The 22,276-nt window shown below is 38.6% G+C and overlaps 1 protein-coding gene across 6 annotated transcripts in view; it reads right to left on the bottom strand.

Moving 5' to 3' along the window:
- Window positions 1-13,319: 13,319 nt before the first annotated feature.
- Window positions 13,320-22,276, bottom strand: part of EMCN (endomucin) — a 128,138-nt gene continuing 119,181 nt past the window's right edge. For all 6 annotated transcript variants that reach the window (XM_027543976.1, XM_027543977.1, XM_027543978.1 and 3 more), the window contains one exon: window positions 13,320-13,859. The gene's annotated coding sequence lies outside the window, so the exon portion shown is untranslated. The remainder of the gene's footprint in view (window positions 13,860-22,276) is intronic.

Here is a 22,276-nt window from a genome sequence, read left to right as displayed (position 1 = left end):
TTTAATAAGATCATATAGACAATACTTTATTTTGAAGAACTGTATATCTTGAAAAACATTTGATTCCGTCACTAAGCACTGGTTCTGAATTATTTGATATTTTACAGCTTTGCTCTGTCTCCTGGATCTCCCTGTTCAGTTTTGGGTATTAGAGTTACTAGATTTCAGGATTGGGGGCCCTAGACTCTGTCAGCTTGTGCTGTTCAATATGGTAGCCATGAAACATGGTAGCTATTGAACATCTGAAATGTGGCAAGTCTTAATCGAGGTGGACTGTAAAGGTAAAATGCACACCTGATTTCAAAGACTTCATTTGAAGAAAAGACCATGTTTCTTTCATAGTTAAATATATATACATATATATATATATATATATATATATATATATATAAATAGCTGATTTCATCTTTTTCTAGTTTTTGATGTGACTACTAGAAAACTTTAAATAACATGACTCATATTTCTATTGAATAGTATTGCTTTAGAGTATGGAAAAACTGTCATAGGATTGTGAGTCTAGTGATATAATTTGCCTAGATGTCAGTGAATATGTGAGCTTTAATCATTCTATTAGCCCAGAAAATTCTGATAATCAGTTCAGTTCAGTTCAGTCACTTAGTTGTGTCTGACTCTTTGTGACCCCATGAATTGCAGCACGCCAGGCCTCCCTGTCCATCGCCAACTGCCGGAATTTACCCAAACTCATGTCCATCAAGTCAGTGATGCCATCCAGCCATCTCATCCTCTGTCATCCTCTTCTCCTCCTGCCCCCAGTCCCTCCCAGCATCAGAGTCTTTTCCAATGAGTCAACTCTTCACATGAAGTGGCCAAAGTATTGGAGTTTCAGCTTTAGCATCATTCCTTCCAAAGAACACCCAGGACTGATCTCCTTTATGATAGACTGGTTGGCTCTCCTTGCAGTCCAAGGGACTCTCAAGAGTCTTCTCCAACACCACACTTCAAAAGCATCAATTCTTTGACACTCAGCTTTCTTCACAGTCCAACTCTCACATCCATACATGACCACTGGAAACCATAGCCTTGACTAGATAGACCTTTGTTGGCAAAGTAATGTCTCTGCTTTTGAATATGCTATCTAGGTTGGTCATAGCTTTCCTTGCAAGGAGTAAGTGTCTTTTAATTTCATGGCTGCAGTCACCATCTTCAATGCTTTTGGAGCCCAGAAAAATAAAGTCTGACACTGTTTCCACTGTTTCCCCATCTATTTCCCATGAAGTGATGGGACCAGATGCCATTTTCGTAGTTTTCTGAATGTTGAACTTTAAGCCAACTTTTTCACTCTCCTCCTTCACTTTCATCAAGAGCCTTTCTAGCTCCTCTTCACTTATACATATCTCCAAATGAGTACCTATTAAATTTTTTTTTTCTTGTGAAGCTAAACTTTTGTTAAGAAAATTTGCTCTTTAAGTCTTTGACCAAATAACTTTTTGTTGACATAATGACAATTTTGGTAATCTAGCTGTCACAGTTACATTTCCGGCAAGGTCAGTAGGCTAACTGATCTTTCAAGTCTAGGGAAAGATAAATTTCAGCTTCTGTGATGGAAATGGCTTTGAACTAAAAGTCAGAAGATCCGGATTACCGCCAAAGCTTTCTTGGCCACTTATAAACAGATTGCATATTCTCTAGTAATAAATTATTTTGCTGGGATTCGACAATGGGTTTCCATATACATAAAAAGGGGGAAAATGGTAATACCAATCCAACTGATCTCCAAGGTTATTGTGGCAAGTTTATGTATAAGATGATAATTACAGTACAAGATGACCTTAAGTTATCATAGCTTGCACTTTCATAAGAATTTTTGCCTATAAGAAACTTTTCAGTGTTTTTTAAAGAATAACGGGAACTTCCTTCCCAAAGCCCATAAAGGGCCAGTACAGATTGTAATTGGTTATTATTGTTGTCTATTGCCTTGGAATAAAAGAAGCTGGCAGTTACCCTAAAGGACATATCTAGTGACTAGTTGATCTTGATCCTGGATGAATCAATTTTAAAAAATCCACCCCCTTTAAAATGGAGGTAAGGTGGGGTGAGTTACAGTAAATCTCAGGCCTTTGAAACAATTAAGGAGGGAGACTCAAGTGACTGAAATTTGAGAATCAAGTGTGAGTAGTAGTTGATTATTAACTAATACTGAGTCAAATAGCAAATAAAGGGGCCTTTTCTATAAATCTTTAGATTAATGTTTATATCTTAATGGTGTGAACCTTTTATCTCTTTAGTAAAATACATTATTAATTAACTGGGTTTAGCAGGGAGAAGGTAGCCTTTCTTAATTTTTGACTGAAACTATCCCCTAAAATAAATCAAGAAAAGGAAGTATAATCTCATGTGGTTAAATTGTGCCACTCAAAGGAGTTATTCTAAGTATCGAAATCACATATATTCTTTTGGAAATGCTTGTGACTGTGCTCTTTTCCTTCCTTTCAGCATTAAAAAATTATTTAAAAAGCAAAATAAGAAGATCTGATGCTGCATCATCCTTTAACTGTTTCTTGCCTCCCTAAGATTCTACTTGGTTGAAATACATTTATAGTTTCTTCAATGCCTATAGAAAGAGAGGCCAAATTTTCCAGAAAGTGGCTTATATTTATGCTCCAGCTTCATACACTTAATTATTAGTCTGTATTCATCCTCTGCTACATTTAATCTCATTCTGTTTTGAAGTTATTGTTTTCATGCTTGTTTATATGCTAGTCATTGTGCTCAATGATTTGCATGCATGATTTTGCTTAATCTTCTCCCAAACCTTAATATCACCATCTCTGAATTGAGGGGATAACTGATGGAACCCAGCTCCCCTCGCGTGCAGAGCTCATCATTTCATGCCTGTGCTCTGTGCCCAGTGTACACAGTTTGGAGAACAGGCATTGCCACATAATACTGGGTTTGCAGTTTAATCACTTCACGTCACCTGCCCATATATGTTAGCAGTAAGTCATAAAGAGCTCTCCTCTTAAGCTACGTGTATCATCCATCCAGCAGTGAGTCCCACACCTTTGTGGCACCAGGGATGGGTTATGTGGAAGATGGTTTTTCAACGGACTGGGAGGAGGGAAGCGTTTCAGGATGTTTCAAGCACATTACGTTTATTGTGCCCTTTCAGTTCAGTTCAGTCACTCAGTCGTGTCTGACTCTTTGTGACCCCATGAATCGCAGCATGCCAGGCCTCCCTGTCCCTCACCAACTCCCGGAGTTCACTCAGACTCACGTCCATTGAGTCAGTCATGCCATCCAACCATCTCATCCTCTGTTGTCCCCTTCTCCTCCTGCCTTTAATCTTTCCCAGCACCAGGGTCTTTTCTAAGAAGTCAGTTCTTCAAATCAGGTGGCCAAAGCATTGGAGTTTCAGCTTTAGCATCAGTCCTTCCAATGAATATTCAGGGTTGATTTCCTTTAGGATGGACTGGTTGGATCTCCTTGCAGTCCAAGGAACTCTCAAGAGTCTTCTCCAACACCACAGTTCAAAAGCATCAGTTCTTCAGCGCTCAGCTTTCTTTATAGCCCAACTCTCACATCCATACATGACTACTGGAAAAACCATAGCTTTAACTAGACAGACCTTTGTTGGCAAAGTCTCTGCTTTTTAATATACTGTCTAGGTTGGTCATAACTTTTCTTCCAATAGCAAATGTCTTTTAATTTCATGGCTGCAGTCACCATCTGAAGTGATTTTGAAGCCCAAAAATATGAAGTCTGTCACTGCTCCTACTATTTCCCCATCTAGTTACTGTGAAGTGATGGAACTGGATGTCATGATCTTAATTTTCTGAATGTTGACTTTTAAGCCAATGTCTTCACTCTCCTTGTTTACTTTCATCAAGAGGCTCTTTAGTTCTTCTTTGCTTTCTGCCATAAGAGTGGTGTCATCTGCATATCTGAAGTTATTGATATTTCTTCTGACAATCTTAATTCCAGTTTGTGCTTCATCCAGCCCAGCATTTCTCATGGCGTACTCTGCATATAAGTTGAATAGGCAGGGTGACAATATACAGCCTTGACGTACTCCTTTCCGGATTTGGAACAAGTCTGTTGTTCCGTGTCCAGTTGTAACTGTTCCCTCCTGACCTGCATACAGATTTCTCAGGAGGCAGGTCAGGTGGTCTGGTATTCCCATCTCTTTAAGAATTTTCCACAGTTTGTTGTAATCCACACACTCAAAGACTTTTGCATAGTCAATAAAGCAGAAGTAGGTTCGTGAGATTGTACAAGAGATAGGAATCAAGACCGTCCCCAAGAAAAAGAAATGCAAAAAAGCAAAATGGCTGTCTGAGGAGGGCTTACAAATAGCTGTGTAAAGAAGGGAAATGGAAAGCAAAGGAGAAAAGGAAAGATATACCCATTTGAAGGCAGAGTTCCAAAGAATAGCAAGGAGAGATAAGAAAGCCTTCCTCAGCAATCAATGCAAAGAAATAGAGGAAAACAATAGAATGGGAAAGACTAGAGATCTCTTCAAGAAAATTAGAGATATCAAGGGAACATTTCATGCAAAGATGGGCACAATTAAGGGCATAGATGGTGTGGACCTAACAGAAGCAGAAGATATTAAGAAGAGGTGGCAAGAATACACAGAAGAACTGTACAAAAAAGATCTTCATGACCAAGATAATCACCATGGTGTGATCACTGACCTAGAGCTAGACATCCTGGAATGTGAAGTCAAGTGGGCCTTAGGAAGCATCACTACAAACAAAGCTAGTGGAGGTGAAGGAATTCCAGTTGAGCTATTTCAAATCCTGAAAGATGATGCTGTGAAAGTGCTGCACTCAATATGCCAGCAAATTTGGAAAACTTGGGAGTGCAGCACTTTTACAGCATCATCTTTTATGATTTGAAACAGCTTCACTATAATTCCATCATCTCCACTAGCTTGTTTGTAGTGATGCTTTGTAAGACCCACTTGACTTCGATTTCCAGGATGTCTGGCTCTAGGTGAGTGATCACACCATCATGATTAATCTGGGTCATGATGGTCTTTTTTGTATAGTTCTTCTGTGTATTCTTGCCACCTCTTCTTAATATCGTCTGCTTCTGTTAGTTCCATTCCATTTCTGTCCTTTATTCTGCCCATCTTTACATGAAATATTCCCTTGGTAGCTCTAATATTCTTGAAGAGTGCTGTAGTCTTTCCCATTCTATTGTTTTCCTCTATTTCTTTGCACTGATCACTAAGGAAGGCTTTCTTATCTCTCCTTGCTATTCTTTGGAACTCTGCATTCAAATGGGTATATCTTTCCTTTTTCTCCTTTGCCTTTCACTTCTCTTCTTTTCACAGCTATTTGTAAGCCCTCCTCAGACAACCATTTTGCCTTTTTACACTTCTTTTTCTTGGGGATGGTCTTGATCCCTGCCTCCTGTACAATGTCACGAACCTCTGTCCATAGTTCTTCAGGCAGTCTGTCTATCAGATCTAATCCCTTGAATCTATTTCTCACTTACACTGTATAATCATAAGGGATTTGATTTATGTCATACCTGAATGGTCTAGTTGTTTTCCCTTCTTTCTTCAATATAAGTCTGTATTTGGCAATAAGGAGTTCATGATCTGAGCCACAGTCAGCTCCTGGTCTTTTTTTGCTGACTGTATAGAGCTTCTCCATCTTTGGCTGCAAAGAATATAATCAATCTGATTTCGGTATTGACCATCTGGTGATGTCCATGTGTAGAGTCTTCTCTTGTGTTGTTGGAAGAGGGTGTTTGCTCTGACCAGTGCATTCTCTTGGCAAAACTCTAGTATCCTTTGCCCTGCTTCATTCTGTATTCCAAGGCCAAATTTGCCTGTTACTCCAGGTATTTCTTGACTTCCTACTTTTGCATTCCTGTGCTTTATAATGAAAAGGACATCTTTTTTTGGGTGTTAGTTCTAGAAGTTCTTGTAGGTTCTCATTGAACTGTTCAACTTTAGAAACTGTGCACTTTATTTCTATTATTATTACATCAGTTCCACCTCATATCATCATGCATTAGATCCTGGAGTTTGGGAACCCTTCTATACAATATGCACCTAGAATTATCACTTATGGTGTCTATGGTAACTCTGGTGTCAAAAAAATACCTTGGACTAATAGGTGGTTAAAAATAGCTTTATTGAGGATGATGATGATAATGATAACTATTAACATTTGGTATTAACAGGTGATTTCAATTTCTATTCTCTTCCCACACATACTTCTTAAAACTTCAACCTTTGAAATCTTCCCACATTTTTCTATCCAGGCAGTTCAACTTCATTTCTACACTTCACACCCAGAACCTCCACAGAGTGGGAAGCTCAGCTATCAGATTTGAGGAACTAGTCTTCTTTTGAAATAAAAACACATTCCAGTCTCAGGAAGTGGGTCATATCCTAGCAACAATAATGAGCTGAGACTGGGCACATCTGCCAAGGATGCTAAAGTGAAGTTCCATACTTTCCTAAACTACAGCTTTTAGATAATACACATATTAATTAAAACCCACCTCTTGTAACACACATATTGCAAACAGTGGTACCACACTCAGCAAATAAGTGGGTTCTACTGCAAAGCCAGCAAAAATCTCATCTGTGCCTCTTCTAATCAATCAAATCATCCAAACTCTTTGAGATAATTAAATGGCATTGCAATGGGAATAGCAATGTAGTGGCTGACAGTTTTTGTTTTAATGCCTTTATTTCAGTTTTAGTTCCAAGAAAAATCCTATAAATCCTGAACTGTACTTACATTTATAATTTAAATGAACACATTAATGTACTGTATTATAAAAGCAGGATGAGAAGCCTTCTGATAGTATATTGCCAACACACTGAAGAAACTCTCTCCTTTATTACACACACAAACACATACACAGAGACATACACACAGGCCTTGAACAAGGGGGTACACAGATACCACAAAACCCTGATACTAGAGAAGTCTGCTTAAGATACAATCAAACTTAAAAGTTTTTGCACAGCAAAGGAAATCATAAACAACTCACAGAATGGGAGAAAATATTTTCAAATGATGTGATCAACAAGGAATTTTCTCCAAAATATACAAACAGATCAGCAGCTCAACTATAAAAAATTTTTTTTTAATGAGCAGAATACCTAAATAGACATTTATCCAAAAAAGTCATATAGATGGCCGAAAAGCACATGAAAAGATGCATAATATCACTAATTATTAAAAATAATTAAACAATATAAAGTCTATTTTATTAAGGTATATTTTACATATAAAATACACCCATTTTAAGTCTACAGCTTGAGGATTGGAAAATATGTATCCACATATAATCAACACCATAATCAAACTATGGAAACTTCTCTCATCTCAAAAAATTCCCTTTGTTGGCATTTCCCTTATGTTCTGGCTCAAGACAGCCACTGATCTAATTTCTTTTCTAATGCTTTATATAAATGGAGTCATAAAGTATGCATTCTACTATATATAGCTTCTTTTTTACAGCATAATGCATAATGTTTTTTCTGTTGCTTTTGTTGTATTAGTAAATTGTTCCATTTTATTTCTAAGCGGTATTCCTTTGTGTGACCATACCATAATTTGTTTGGAAGCTTTTGGCTATTATGAATAAATCTAATATGAACATTTGTTTACAGATCTTTGAATAGCCAGGACACATGTTTTCACTTGTCTTTGGTAAATGCATATGAATAGAGATGCTGTGTCATATGAGAAGTATACGTTTAATTTTTAAACTTTCTTTCAGGAAGAGTCTGCTAAATTGTTTTCCAAATTGCTACATTCCCACTAGCAGTGTATGAGAGCTCTAGTTTCTCCATATTTCCATCAACACTTGGCATTATCGGCCTTAGTAATTTTAGCTATTCCTTGGAGAAGGCAATGGCACCCCACTCCAGTACTCTTGCCTGGAAAATCCCATGGACAGAGGAGCCTGGTAGGCTGCAGTCCATGGGGTCGCCAAGTCGACGACTGAGCGACTTCAGTTTCACTTTTCACTTTCATACATTGGAGAAGGAAATGGCAACCCACTCCAGTGTTCTTGCCTGGAGAATCCCAGGGAAGGTGGAGCCTGATGGGCTGTCGTCTTTGGGGTCGCACAGAGTCGGACACAACTGAAGCGACTTACCTCCTTACCTCATGGATATATAGTGATATCTTACTGCAGTTTTATTTTTTAGTCATAAATCCATGAAATTTATTTTTTAAATAAAAACGATAATGAAAAAATTAATACTGTGTGATGTCACTTATATAATGAATCTAAAAATGTTGAACTCATAGAACCAGAGAGTAGAATGGTGGTTACAAAAACTATGGGGTAGGGAAAATGGGGAAATGTTGGTTAAAGGGTACAAACTTTAAGGCATAAGATGAATATATCTTGGGATCTAATATACAGCATAGTGACTATAGTTAATAATACTGTATTGTATAACTGAAATTTACTAAGAGATTACATCTTAACTATTTTTACCAGAAACCAAAGCCCTATATACTATACACACACACACACACACACACGCATACACACACACACACACACACACACACATATATATCATCATATTATGCACTCTAAATATTACGTACAAATTTTATTTGTCAATTATGCCACTACAAGGCTTCCCTGATGGCTCAGTGGGTAAAGAATCTGCCTGCAATGCAGGAGACAAAGGAGACATGGCTTCAATCTCTGGGTCGGGAAGATCCCCTGGAGAAGGTAGTGAAAACCCACTTCAGTATTCTGGCCTGGAAAAGCACAGGGACAGAGGAGACTGACATCCTACAGTCCATGAGGTCGAATAGAGCTGGACACGACCGATCAGCCAACACACAAGGCTGGAAAAGAAACTATAAACGCTGTTATAATCTATTAATTTCCTTAGAGGTTACCCTCCATACTGCTTTAGTTTCTATCACTGGAGTTTTAAATTTGCATTTTCCTGATGATTAAATGATACTGAGTATCTTTTCCTGTGCTTATCAGAAAATCGGATTATCTTCTTTTGTGAATTGTCGTTTCATAATTTTTTTCTGTTTCTCAGTAGATTGACTTCTTCTTCTTCTTCTTTTTTTTTTTGAGTCTCCTTTATGTCCTAGATATAAGCCATTTGTCAGACAAATATAATGTAAATATTTTCTCCTATTCTTTGGCTTTGCATTTTCAGCTTATTAATGTTCATTTGAAGAGCAGAATTTCTAGTTTAGATAAAGGTTGACTTACCATATTGTCTTTAATTTGGGCCTTAGGGGCCTTGTCTAGGAAGTCTTTACCAACATTAAAGAATGCAAATGTTATAGGTCTGGATTAAATGTTTAAGGTTATGACGCATTTAGAGTAGCAGTATGAGGTAAATGTTGAGCTTTGCTTTTTCTGCACATTGAATTCTAGAATAATTTGTTGAGAAGACTGTCCTTTCCCATTGAATTATTGTGGCATCCTTGTCAAAAACAGTTGACCATATTTTCATGTGTATATATGGGGAAAGCATACATTTAATTCTTTCTGTAATCTCTATTTTGTTTCATTGATTAAATTCAATTCATAGGTCAGTTCTAAACAGTCTTGATTTGAAATAAGTCTTTAAACCCAGTAGTGTGAGTCTTCCAGTTTTATGCTTTTAAAAAATATTTTAACTATTCTAAGTCCATTTTATTTATCCATATAAACATTGGAATCATCGATTTCTACAAAGAAGAAAACTAGATTTGTTCTAAAACTGTAATAAATCTGTAGATAAATTTGAATAGAACATCTTAATAATATTGTCTTTTAATCCATGATTTACTATGCTTTAATTTCCCCTAGAAATTTGCCAGTTTTAAGTGTACAGCTGCTGCTGCTGCTAAGTCACTTCAGTCGTGTCCGACTCTGTGTGACCCCACAGATATCAGCCCACCAGGCTCTCCAGCCCCTGGGATTCTCCAGGCAAGAACACTGGAGTGGGTTGCCATTTCCTTCTCCAATGCATGAAAGCGAAAAAGTGAAAGTGAAGTCGCTCAGTCATGTCCAACTCTTAGCGACCCCATGGACTGCAGCCTACCAGGCTCCTCCGTCCGTGGGATTTTCCAGGCAAGAGTACTGGAGTGGGGTGCCATTGCCTTCTCCATTAAGTGTACAGGGAGTGAACTTATTTTGTAAACTTTATCCTTCAGAGTCTTATATTTCTGGCAATGGTGTAAATGGTATATGTTAATTTTCATTTTTTTGGCTACTAAGTAATTCAGTTGCTTCTGTATATTGATCTTACATTCTGCAACTGTTCACAAATTAACTTCCTAATTTTGGTAGCATTTTTGGATATCTGCTGGGATTAATGCATGACTTTGTCATCTTTGTTTATAAAGGAATGATAAAGTGGCCCCTGTTTTAACTATATCTAGGAGCACAATGCTTTCACTCCTTTTATAGATAAGTAAATTGAGATTAGAAAGACCGAGTGGTAAAGTGATGAAGAGAAAGGATTTGGGATTTAGGGTGGAATCCAAATTTTTACCGTTTACTAGTTGTACAATCTTGGGTAAGCTATTCTTCTGTCTTGGTTTCTACGTATCTAACACAAATATGCTGATGCTGATAAAAAATAATAATACAAGTAATAATTTAATATTAGAAATTGTGTCTCAGTACTGTTCTATTACCCGAGATAATGAATGTGAAGGTTTTAGCACAGTGCCTGGACACAGTGACAGGCTTTAGCACAGTGCCTCAGACACCAACCAATGATACTTGGGTAGACTTCTGAATTCAAGTTTAGGAATGTAATATTGATGGACAAGATAGGTTTTTCCCCATTATTTATCAAAACTGTTTTTCCTTTAAAAAGTATCCAGAACAGGAAAAATGTGTATTCAAGCCCATAGGATAAATCCCCTTGAAGAAAGGACAAAGTAAACTTATTCAAGGATACATGAGAAGTCTTGTTTGTGGGGAAATTTTGACTGGAAGATTTGTAGGTAATGTGTGATATATTCTCAGTTCAGGGTCCCTACTAGTTAATTAATCCCAATGATGATATCTTTAATTCTAGGCAATAATGAATAAATTCATAGTTCTTAGACTGTCACTCAAAGCACAAGTTTTAAAAGATTTATCCACTTTTCTTTTTAGAACCCCATAAAATCTCGAATGATCACAAGAAGGGCTTTGTAGAGAAAAACTAGGAAAAGCTAGCATGCAGTTTATCATTGTCCAAAGATGATCCTCAAGATCTATCAGATTGCAAGGGGATATTTCAGTTCAGTCAGGGGGAATTTAGAAGTCTTTCTCTGCTGGCTGATCACAACCAGGGTGTCAGCCAACAACATCCGCTTATTCTCAGATGACAGCAGTTAATTAGCTCTTGTTTCTGTTTTGACTACTGACAGACTTAAATTATATTCATATTGTCGTGCAGAACAAATGCATAGAAAGGTTTGCCTTTGATCTAAATCATATAATTAAAACACATATGGCTAAAGATAATTTTGGCTTGAAAACCAAATATCCTATTTCAACAGAAGTTCAAGTTGACTTATAAAAATGCAGACATTACCTCTGAGATTGACATTACAAAATGTCCTGAATATCTCTGCAAATTCCTCAATCCTCTTATCACTTTGACTTTTTAAAGATTTAATGCTATAGTTGTAAGTATAAATCATGTTCTTTATGTATAATTCTTGAACTAGAATAAATTTCATCCTTTCATTATGATTAAAAAGCTTTCCCTTTTCCTGATCCTTATAAACTCTCTCCCAACAATCTTTATCAAAGGTCAAGAAAATGATTTTTATAAAAGCCAGAATAACATATCACTTGTAGTAATTTAAATTGCAGAAGAATTTGTACCTTTTTGCTGAGGACCTCTGTAAAGCATTCTAGGGGTGTTGGGATATTTTCCTTTTAAAGACAAATGCTCCACGCTTGGCATGCTCTAGCCACTGTTGCGCCCATTTGAAGACTTCTAGAGTAGAGTTGAGCATGGGCAAAGCACCTCTCAAGGGAAAGTGTATGCATTGGAGATCTTTGCCTTTTTCTATACTCTATTTGCCTTCCCAGGTGGCGCTAGTGGTAAAGAACCCACCTGCCAGTACAGGAGACATAAGAAACACGGGTTTGATCCCTGGGTTGAGAATATCCCTTGGAGGAGGGCATGGCAACCCACTCCGGTATTCTTGCCTGGAGAATTCCATGGACAGAGGAGCCTGGCGGGCTACAGTCCATAGAGTTGCACAGAGTCGGACACGACTGACGCGACTTAGCACACACGCATACCCTCCTGCTTTCTTTTACTTTTTTTACTTCATTTTTCTTCTCAAAGAAACATAAAGAGACACCAGTCAGAAATGCAAATATGCTTTCTGATTTCCTTGATTAGAAGCTGCCCAGATATTGAGAGGTGAAAACCAAAATGATTATTTACATAATCCTTAATGCTGACCATTTTAAAATACACTGCAAAAAAATCAATTGTAAAAGGTAGGTTTAAATAGGCTCTTCTTTCTCCACTAAATTGTCCTCTTTTCACTAAGATAATTTAATGCTGAAATAAGCTTGTTGTGTACTCAGTTGCTTCAGTTATGTCCAACTCTTTGTGACCCCATGGACTATAGCCCGCCAGGCTCCTCTGTCCATGGGATTCTCCAGGCAAGAATATTGAGTGAGTTGCCATGTTCTCCTGCAGGGGATCCTCGTCTCCTGCATTAGCAGGTGGATTCTTTACCTGCTGAGGCATTGGGAAATCAGCTTATGTAATCATAAAAGTTACAGAGCTGCCACTGTCAATTTGTGCATTCCACAGCTTTCCAAAGGACTTCAACCAACATGATGTTTCGATCCCTTGTGTCCAAGGAGTGGTCAAGGTTAATCCGTCAGCTTTCAACTTTCAACTGAACAATATACCCCAATGGAATGGTAGCTATAATCATATGGTATTTTTAGGAAAGTGATACTCTGAAAAATAATATAATAATTATGTGTTTATGAAATGTTGATATAAACTGGAGATTTAACAATGACTGCTAGAACAAATCATTATATTTCTAAAAGAAATAAAATATGCACAGAGAGAGTATCAATCAAATGATGTATGAAAAGTCTCAGTCTTGTTATCTTCTTAATGAATGCAGTACAGAGTGTCATAAATGCCCTTACATCCTTGTCACATACTGTGAATTACAAAGAGAAATACCAAAGAGATGGTAAATTGACTTCCCATGAACAGGGTCTAGTGTGTGAATCCTTTGTCCCTTTCTCACTTCTTAGATGCCTTTCATTAGTGAGCTCTCATATTCTAATAATCAATCCCAAAATACTCATAATTATGGGAAGACAATACTATTACCATTTTCACAGTCACATTATGATATTTTTAGTGTGTTGAGTACAGTAATTATTTATTAACAGCAACATATGAAAGTACAAATAAAATATCTTTATGTACAAAGTGGCAAGGCAGGATTTTGACCCAATATTTAATAATACAGTTGAGAATTTTCCCTGTGTTAACATAGTGGAAAACAATAAATACAAACATTAGGTAATATAAGAACAATGAAAAAATAGAAAAGTCTCCGTGGATGAAAACTGTTGGTTCTGAAAACTTTAAATTGAAGGGACAGATTTCATCAGTGAAACCACCTGCTGGTCTGTCAGGTTAACTGCTCACAGATGCCCCTCCTAAAATCCACTCTCCTAGGAACATAGTATTCCTATAAAATGCGGTAATGTACTTCTTCACATCCTAGAGGATAGGGGAGCCGCATGATTCTTTCTGATTCTATTAGATTACTGCATGTCATCTGGACATCACTTCATTGGGACAGGTGACTGGCGAGCAGGATTGGCAGTCAGGATTGATTCCACAGGGCTTTCTCCCCATGGAGCATTGAAGCTGAAGAGTAAGCCTGTTGGGGGGAAACAAACAAGTTCAGATTACAAGAAAGGGAAGGAGCAGAGATGCTGGAGGAAGACCATCACTTGGTAAGAAATGTTAGTGACCAGCTGAATTTTTCCACCCAGTAGAGTCACTGAAAGGGCTTCCCTGCTGGCTCAGACAATAAAGAATCTGCCTGCAACGTGGGAGACCTGGGTTCAACTCTGGGGTTGGGAAGGCCCCCTGGAGAAGGGAATGACAACCCATTCCAGTATTCTTGCCTGGAGAATTCCATGGACAGAGGAGGCTGGTGGGCTATAGTCCATGGGGTTGTGAAGAGTCAGACACAACTGAGCATCTAACACACACACATATAGAGTCACTGGAATGTCCCAGAAGCACTTCAACCTCAACAAGTCTGAAAGGAAACCCACTAGAGTGCCTCCCAAACCTATTCCCTCTTGCTCAGTAGTTCCAACCTTTTCTCTTTCCTCCACAATCCATGCAGACAATCAAGCTACAAGTGCAGCCATAATCTATACCCCTAATAGTCCTTACCCACAATGCCTACATTCACACAATCACCACCTCTGGAGAATTTTATTTTCCAGACACTTCTCTATTCCATACTGCTGCTTCATTTCCATTCCAGCTACAGACTTGGGATAGTCAGAACTGCAATAGCCCTCTGACTTCTCTGCTTCTAGTCTTATCACTCTTGAATTGATCTTCCACATTAAATACTCAGTGATGTGTTTCAAGCACAAATCTCACCATATTCGTCTTCTGATTAAAACACTTCGCTGTACCCTATCACTAACGGGACATCATTCAAGGACTGTTGCCTGGGGTAACAATGTTATGAAATTTATTGGCAACTTTCATGCTTTGCTGCTGTGTACTTATCAGGGAGGAGAATGAAGGGGCACTCTCCACCTCTCCTTCACAGGAAGGCTTTAGCTTATTACTTTGGGTTTTCTCATTTGCAGTACAGAAACAACTGTCTGTGTTGGTCTGAAAAGGAACAGAAGCCTGAAGTTTCTGTGCTTTAATTGGGAAAGGGGCACACGCCCCCCACATCGAAGGCTTAGGTGCCCTTTCATGCTGCTGGTGGCAATGCCGGTGGTTTGCTGGAATCTGGGAGGAGAATGACACGGTGGGGTTGGGGGTGGGCAGGGGGACCAGGGGGGAGACCTGCATTTTACTCCCTCGTGGTGTGGTTGATGGAGGCAGGGCCTTTGGTAGGAACCAGTGCACTGCTGCCTTGCCTGGGAGGAAGATGGACACTAGTTGCCATGGTTTGGGGGATGCTTTGAAGAGCCAAGAGTGGACAGAGGGTCCATGTCAAGCCTTAGTCTGCGGAAATGACTGTAAAGCAAGGCATTTCTTTCTTTCTTTTTTTTTTTTTTTTAAAGCAGGGCATTTCTAATGTCCTTCCAGAGTACTTGTGGCCGACAGATGGTCCAGCCCAGGCAAGAGCATGGTGTAATTCTAGAAGAAGTACAGCGATTACTGGGATGACTGAGAAACAGTCCGCACTCTCAGATTTTGGACTAATTTCCTGGGTGTGTTCTACATTCAAGGTCAGAGAGTCTCCCGAAATGAATAAATGGCTTCTTGACGGCATTAATAAAAAGGAAATAATCTGATTTTATTCTGCCTAGGAAAAGAAAGCATTTCATTCTCTCCATGTGGAGTCCTGTACACTGTAGCTTAGCCAACCCCTTATGATCTGGTACCCTCAACTGCTTCACCCTCACTCATCAGCCCTGCTGGCACTGAGCTCTATCTTCTAGAACTGTGCTTCCCACATTATCTATGGACCAGGTTGGCTTTTTTAAACATCTCTAATCAGTTGCAAACTGGTATTTTTTAAAATAAAATCACATGAGTAAAATGTTGAAGCAATATCAGATCGCTATAACAATTTTAAATGCTTACACTCAGAGGCTGTACTTAATCTCATTGTGGAACAGAATTAACGGTTCACTGACCCTGCAGCACATACAGAAAGAACAGCTCTAGGGTAAACAGTTTTCTATAAAATTTTCCATACCCCATGCAGTTTCACAATTCTTTGCATTTACACATGCTGCTCCCTGTGTCTAGAAAAACCTAGGCCACTTTTTTTCTTATCCTGTAAATCTCAACTTAAATACTAAATTCTCTGAGAAATTTATCATTAAACTTCAAGGTACTATGGCTATCTTTACATAAAGTGAAAGTTACTTAGCCATGTCTGACTCTTTGTGACCCCATGGACTGTAGCCCACCAGGCTCCTCTGTCTGTGGGATTCTCCAGGCAAGAATACTGGAGTGGGTTACCATTCCCTTCTCTGGGGTATCTTCCCGAGCCAGGGATTGAACCCTGGTCTCCCACATTGAGGGCAGATTCTTTACTGTCTTATTTACCATATTCTGCTAAAATGATCTTATTTGTATATCTTGCCACGAGTCTAAGCTTCTTCAGGACAGCAACCATGTCATGTTCCTCTTAATATCTGGTCTAGTACTTAGCAGAGTAAGATTTCTGTCGCTTTTTTCTTCAACTGAACCATAATCCTCTGTAGGTGAGCTTCCAAGTGAAGCTAAGTGTTTGCACCATAGATCAGCTAGGTAAATATTTTGATTTGTGTGAGTAGGATAATGGTCAGGATTAATGTGGCACTGATAATTTTTTCTCCTTAAAGATCAGAAATCAACAATAGGAACAAACTGGGGTTGTCATCAGAGTGTATTCCACATTGACAGTCTTTCTCAAGAAACAGATTTTTGCTTGCTTCATTAATGATTTTATTCATTAGTTGATGTTCCAGTTTGAATGTCTATACAATACCAGCATAAACTTTCTTTCCAACATTATAATCCCTCTAAAACTCAGTGTGCCAGCTTCAATGATAATACAAAACTTTATGGTCATGGAATCTTTCACAACCCTAAATATTGTATATTTGTGATTCTTTAAAAAATTAATGATTGCTTTAATAATAAAATATCATGTTAGATTCTTTAACCATATCGACAGTACTTTATAAACAGAGGAGCACAATGGTTTTAGGAGAAAAGACCTTTCTGTCCTGGTTTTATGGATGTTGAACACAGTGTAAAGCATTATAAAGAAATTCGTTCAGGGCTATAGACTAGGATTGGAAAATAAATCTCTTTTTACTTGTGATGTTTTCTTTCTAGCCCTCATCATTCATTTTAAATGTAAGAAAAATAATTGAAAAACATATTAAGCTCTTCCGGAAGTTCATGAAGATGCTTTTAGATTATCAAGGGTATCATTTAGAAAATTACAAAAGTACAGTGAATTATATCTGGGAGAAAAGTAGAAACGGGTAATATTCCATTTTGTTGAAGATCTGTGGGAAGAGACTTTCATACAAGTTACTGGTCTTGCTTATTCCTGGTTCTTTATTGATCTGAGATTCCCCTCATATCTTAAATGGGTAGGTGACTCACAGCAGAATGGACAGGGGAACTACTGGCGAGGGAGTGACCAGGTGGCAGCCAGTCCCCTGCCTTCTACAGCATAGGATTGGTCTCAGAACAATTAAAAGGACTTCTGTTCAATTCTAAAATTGTTTTCCCTCTCATTTAAGATTTATCTTGGACACTGTTGCTGTTTAGTTACTCAGTAGTGTCCGACTCTTTTATGACCTCATGGACTGTAGCCCTGCCAGGCTCCTCTGTCTATAGGATTTCCCAGACAAGAATGCCAGAGTGATTTGCCATTTCCTTCTCCAGGGGATCTTTCCAACCCAGAGATTGAACCTGTGTCTCTTGCATTGGCAGGCAGCCCTATATCTTGGACATGTTTCAGTTTGTTTCAGTTCAGTTCATTTCAGTCACTCAGTCATGTCCGACTCTTTGCAACCCCATGGACTGCAGCGTGCCAGGCCTCCCTGTCCATCACTGACTCCAGGAGTCTACTCAAACTCATGTTCATCGAGTCAGTGATGCCATCCAACCATCTCATTCTCTGTTGTCCCCTTCTCCTCCCTCCTTCAATCTTTCCCAGCATCAGGTTTTTTTTTTCAAATGAGTCAGTTCTTCAAATCAGGAGGCCAAAGGAGTTTCAGCTTCAGCATCAGTCCTTCCAAGGAATATTCAGGACTGATTTCCTTTCGGATGGACTGGTTGGATCTCCTTGCAGTCCAAGGGACTCTCAAGAGTCCTCCAACACCACAGTTGGAAAGACATGTTTATGTGCAATTAAAAGATTATCTTGAGAGTTATTTGTTTTTGTTAGCTGTGTAATGTCATCAATAGGATGAAAAATAATTTATTTGAAATTTCCATACCATTAGACACACTGTTTCTAAACATTTGCTGCTATTCTCTGTATGCTAATTTCTAATAATATTTCAATAATTTCCTTATGAGAATTTCCTAAAGTGAAGTTACTAGGTGACAAATGTGAAGATTTTAAGTCTCTTAGCTAATATTACCAAACTGCTCTTCAAAAAGATTAATCCAATTAATCCAATTTATGCTGTCAAATGCAGCATATGAAATTATCTGTTTCACCAGTATGATTTTTAAATACTGGAAAAATAAAGCTCAATTAAATTGAAGGTTATAATTTTATATTACCATTTCTATTTTCTCCTCTATGAATTGCCTGTTCATGGCCTTGGATCATTTAAAAATTTTCCAATTTGTATAAATGTCTTTGGGTATTTAGAATATTAATTAATTGGTCTCGTATTTATGGCAAGTGTTTTCCAATTTATGGTTTTCTTTATGACACGTTTGAAAATTTTAAGTCATGATGTAGTAGAAATTTCTGTCTTGGAAATTGAATTTTCTTGTATTGTTTCATGGTTTGAAAATTCTTAATCAGACACATAATAAAACCTAACTAAATTTTCTTCTACTGTCTTTCTTTTACATTAAGTTCTTTATACATTTCCCCCATATAGATATGGCCTTCCCTGCTGGCTCAGATGGTAAAGAATCTGCCTGCAGTGTCATAGACCTGGGTTCGATCCCTGGTCAGGAAGATCCCCTGGATAAGGGAATAGCTTACCCACTCCAGTGTTCTTCCCTGGAGAATTCCATGGACAGAGGAGACTGGTGGGCTATAGTTCATGGAGTTGTAGAGTCAGACACGACTGAGCGACTAACAGCAACGTATAGATAACATTATAGCTCAGTTGGTAAAGAATCTGCCTGCAATGCAGGAGGCCCTGGTGCAATTCCTGGGTCAGGAAGATCCACTGGAGAAGGGATAGTCTACCCACTCCAGTATTCTTGGGCTTCCTTTGTGGCTCAGCTGGTAAAGAATCCGTCTGAATGTGGGAGATCTGGGTTCAATTCCTGGGTTGGGAAGATCCCTTGGAGAAGGGAAAGGCTACCCACTCCAGTATTCTGGCCTGGAGAATTCCATGGACTGTATAGTCCATGGGGTCACAAAGAGTCGACACAACTGAGTAACTTTCACTTTCATAAATAATATTAGCTAATGATCCTTCACACTCATTATTAACCAGTTTTTTTTTTCAGACTATTTGTTGGCATCAATAAGAAAAAAGATGTTGCTTTCCTGCTCTGCATTTTGTGTAGAAATTCTGACCTAAGTAGAAGTTCTATATAACAGCAAATCAATTCCTTTAGCTATGTCACCCTGTCACTCCTAATTAATCATGAGAAAATCAATCTAAGAAGAAGATAACAAAGCATATTTGCACTGTAAAAGGGCACAAATATGTATAGAAATACATACAGCTAATATATTTCTAAAATTTGAAACTTAACAAAAGTTGTTTTGTACGAATAGCCATTTTGAGGGTGGTATCAGCTAAGTAAATTATACAGGGAAAGTTTAAACTAAAATAATCATTTTCTTATTCTGAAAAATTATGGTTCCTAAATGTAGCAATAAATATGCAATGAAAGGATAATATTTTATGAAACTCTTACTGACCTTCCTCTTGCTGACATGAAGGTCTCAGATTTTAGAACTAGACTGAAGTGATGAAGTGTATCAATCATGCCATGTAGTTTTAAATCTTTTTCTCTTAATTATTTTCTTATTTCTTGTGTGTGCGTTTATGTTCTCACTAGACAAACTTCACAGAGAGGGCAATGATCATAGATGAAAGGTATTCTGGAATTCCATTAAATATAATACTCTGCACTAAATAAATGATCATTATATGAAACAGCAGGCTTTAAATACATCTAGACATTTATACTGAGATGAACATTTTTAACATGAGTTAATGTGTCCATATAAGTGTTTGCTGTTACCTACAGATCCAAAGACTTCTCAGCTTCTTTTTTCAACTTCTAGTTCAAATGCATGTGCTAAGTTGGTTCAGTTGTGTCTGACTATTTGTGACCCTATGGACTGTAGCCCAGTCTTCCCTGGTGGCTCAGTGGTAAAGAATCTGCCTGCAATGCAAGAGCCGAAGGAGACACGTGTTCCATTCCTGGGTTGGGAAGAGCCTCTGAGGGAGGGCGGGGCAACCCACTTCAGTGTTCTTGCTTGGAGAACCCCATGGACAAGGGAGCCTAGTGGGCTACAGTCCATGGGGTCTCAAAAACTCAGACACGACTGAAGCATGTCCGTGGTACACAGCCTGCCAGGCTCCTCTGTCCACAGGATTCTGCAGGCAAGAATACTGGAGTGGATTGTTATTCCCTCCTCCAGGGGATCTTCCCAACCCAGGGATCAAACCCACGCCTCCTGTGTCTCCTGCACTGCAGGTGGATTCTTTACCCCTGAGCCACAAATGTATCCTATTTATCTTGAATTTCTGAGCCGATATTTGATTTCTAGTTGATACTTTAGAAAGCAATTACTGGTTACTACATTTAAAGTTCAATGATTCAAGAGAAATAAAATGAAAAAGGGTAAGACAAATAGACAATAGAATTGACCAATGTCAAGCATGTTTCTTCCCATTACTTTCATCTTTACTCTTCAGAACATTGTTATGTAATTTCACAATTACTCAGAAAGGCAACAGAAATTATTTACTTCTGCAAATCCAAAGACAAGAGATTAGAGGCTAGGGATATTTTTAAGTACAAAAGTGGAAAGGAACAGGAATTGGGTGATAATTCATTTTGTTGAGCTTGTTTGGATCAGCACTCGTCCTTATTTTCTGTACAGAGACTGTATTGAGGCTGCCTCCTATATAGAGACTTTTCTTTCTTTTTCTTTCCAACTGAACACTTCATCTTCCTCCAAAGTGGACAATTAGTTACCAAGATTTGAGCATGTTAATAATCTGGAAGGCATTGTTTTTCAATAGGCACAGGATTGCAAAGGAACTGTAGCTGGTATGGAAGGAAGCTTTCCATGCACTGGTGAGGGCTTGAACACATTCTCCGTGAATTTCTAACTTCTCAGCTTCTCGAATCTTGCATCTGGAAGAGCTTCCTCTCTCATCCTAACCTACCTTTTGCTGACTAGAGAAGGATGAAGTTCTGACCTGGATATATATGTCTGGATGTCTCCTGCTTTTAGCCAAAGAAGCATCATTTACTCAGTAAACACTGGCTGAGTATCCATAACAGCATTGAACTTGTGCTAGGAAGTAGACCTAGGTAGTGGACATAACAGTGATATACTCCCCTCCCCTGGACACTACCCAGAGTGACTACCATTGCGGTCAGGCCAATTCAGGGCATATACCTATTTGTCCTTTGTTTTTTTCACCGTTAGTTACCAAAAAGTAAATTTTTCTGCAGATTCTAAAAATTATAAGACGCTGTGAGGGCATGTACTTAATGTTTCTTGTGAAAACTAAAGTCAGAAGAAAATTTTCTTATGCAATTGTAGAAAGGCAAAAGACCATCCTATGCTAAGCCGGAAAGGTCGACTCCAGCAGGCCTGAAATCGGCCTGAGTTGTTTTACTGTAGTAAGACATACACTTGCATTGCATGGACTCCTGGTCAAAGCATGGCTCACACAGAATGGCAGTTGCTCATATCCAGAGGTTTGAGAGCTTTCAATTATTCATTGATTAACAATGAGTGTAATGAGATTGAAGACTTTGCACTGGTCTCATTGAGACACCTGGAAGGCTCTCTCACTCCTCTAGTTATGCAGCAAGAATGTGCCTTCCTGAGTACCCAGGTATAAGACTCCCAGCTGAGAGCGTGTTTTGGATCACTCGTTTGAGGTGCTTTGTGTGCACACCCATCGTTCCTAGTCCCACAGAGAAAGCACACCTGGGCATGGTCCTTACAGAGGAAGCACAATTGGATCTCCCATCTGGCATCTCTGGACCCCTTGCCCTGAGCCAACCTTTGACTATGATGTGCTTCTTTACCTTTCGGCAGCTGAGGTGTCAATTTATTTTTTTCACAGTAAATCGCAAATTTGTAAGCACAGTCATCTGGGGTCCTGCAATCCTTCCCCAGCAATAGAACCCTGTTTAACTGCCACTGGAAGTGTGCATATGCTGACCCGGACAGAGGCAAAGAGC

This window comes from Bos indicus x Bos taurus, chromosome 6 (assembly GCF_003369695.1).
Source record: "Bos indicus x Bos taurus breed Angus x Brahman F1 hybrid chromosome 6, Bos_hybrid_MaternalHap_v2.0, whole genome shotgun sequence".
Lineage (NCBI taxonomy): Eukaryota > Metazoa > Chordata > Mammalia > Artiodactyla > Bovidae > Bos > Bos indicus x Bos taurus.
Note: the sequence above shows the minus strand (reverse complement) of the source record. Positions and strands in the feature narration are given on the sequence as shown.